Source organism: Entelurus aequoreus, linkage group LG14 (genome assembly GCF_033978785.1).
Source record: "Entelurus aequoreus isolate RoL-2023_Sb linkage group LG14, RoL_Eaeq_v1.1, whole genome shotgun sequence".
Lineage (NCBI taxonomy): Eukaryota > Metazoa > Chordata > Actinopteri > Syngnathiformes > Syngnathidae > Entelurus > Entelurus aequoreus.
The window spans coordinates 2773029-2775020 of NC_084744.1; the positions used below are offsets into that span (position 1 = coordinate 2773029).

The following is a 1992-nucleotide window of genomic DNA, read 5'->3' on the forward strand; positions in this document are numbered from 1 at the left end:
TTCCTAAATAATTTTTAGGGTCGTTTTGAGCAAATTCAAAATGTAATAAAATAGGCTTTATAAAATGTGTTGTTGTGTTTATTTTAGTTACTTGCTATGACACATTTTAAGGTCTATAATGTATTGCTAAAATATTGTATCAGGACTTAAAATTGGATCAGATCTGAGGCCAAAAAATCTTATTCAGCATGCGAGGCCACAATTGTTGATTGGGACTTCCCTAATTGCAATCACGTTCATTTGGTGGAACTGGAACAGTGACAGTGTGATCCGCCAATGAGATCGCAATGGATGGATGACGTTGGCTCACTGAGGGGAGGAATGAGCATCAATGAAGATATAAAAGTAAGACGTATAAGAGAGAGGTGTGGACTCATCTCTTCGTCCACCCGATGATGGAGACGGTGGACCAATCAGAGCTCTGCTTTCCACAACTAAGCAACATCTCCTGCAAGAAGCCCGTGTCTCATTGGTCTGGTGATATACTTTTGACAGTTCTGCTGTCCGTTATCTGTGTCTTCACTGTGTTTCTCAACCTGCTGGTTATCATCTCAATCTCCCATTTCAGGTACATTTTTTTCATCCTGAAATCATGTTTGTCAATGTGTTGTCGCTGTAATGTCTCCGCCTGTTTGTTTTGTCAGGACTCTAGTTAGGAGCGATGTTCTTGATTTGTTCTTCATCTCCAGGCAGCTCCACACTCCCACCAACCTCCTCCTCCTCTCTCTCGCTGTCTCAGACTTTCTGGTGGGCCTCCTGGTGATGCCAGGTGAGGTCTACCTGCGAACATCCTGCTGGGCTCTGGGCAATGTTCTCTGTTCTCTGTGGAACTACATGGTCTACATGGTGCTGTTTGCCTCAGTGGGACACATGGTGATGATATCAGCTGATCGTTATGTGGCCATTTGTGATCCTCTGCATTACAACACCAGGGTCACTGTGGGAAGAGTTCGATTCTGTGTTTGTCTCTGTTGGTTCTCCTCTTTCCCCTACTGTGGCATCCTTTTGAAGGAACAGCTGGCTCACCCCGGCATGTATAAGTCATGCCACGGAGAGTGTGTCATTGGTTTTGAATATGCCACAGGTGTTGTTGACATTGTTGTGGGCTTTATCCTCCCTCTCAGCGTCATCATCATTCTGTACATGAGAGTGTTTATGGTTGCAGTGTCTCAGGCGCGAGCCATGCGCTCTCATGTTACATCCATCAAACACCATCATTCAGTCACTGTTAGGGCAAAGAAATCAGAGTTGAAGGCCGCCAGGTCTCTTGGTGTCGTCATCCTTGTCTTCATCATGAGTTTATGTCCATATTACATTTTTACTCAGGCAAGTGACAACAAAATAATATCTTTATTGGCTCATTATGTTGTTTACTTATTTGACTTCAACTCGTGCTTAAACCCGTTGATTTATACCTTGTTTTATCCCTGGTTTAGAAAAGCAGCTCAATGTGTTGTCACGCTGCGCATACTGAAGTCTGGCTCCAGGGGAGACAACATACTTTCGACCAAAAGGTGAAATACTAATGTTTAGAGTGTAGATTGTAGTAAGTAGTTAACCAGATGTAAGTAAGCAGCCTCTTTTCCACAGATGAAATTATAAAGACATCAACATGATTTAAACTGTAATGTACACTGACCCTATTTGAAGTGCAAGTGAATTTCATTTGCTCAATATTTGAGATGGAAATGCCAAGAAAGTAGCAACATACTTTGGGATGGAGAGAGTCATGAAAAAATATGGAATTATTGTTAAGTAAGCAGGCTCTGTCAACTAGACATCATCAAGGAAGGTGACTTACAGAAGGATGTTGGGTGAAGAAATTAGTTTCACATTAGAGGAGGACATATATCAGACTATTATCTCATAACCTAACCTAGTCCTGTTGCTGTTAAATTGTTTTTGGTGGCAGTCTTGTGCTGATATAACAACACATTGTACTCGTGTTGATGTTAATCAGGAACATAAACGACACATTTCATAATCCAATAA

At 41.7% G+C, this 1992-nt stretch overlaps 1 pseudogene; it reads left to right on the forward strand.

Moving 5' to 3' along the window:
- The first annotated feature begins 395 nt into the window (after positions 1-395).
- On the forward strand, positions 396-1621 carry LOC133665211 (trace amine-associated receptor 13c-like; annotated as a pseudogene).
- Positions 1622-1992: the final 371 nt, after the last annotated feature.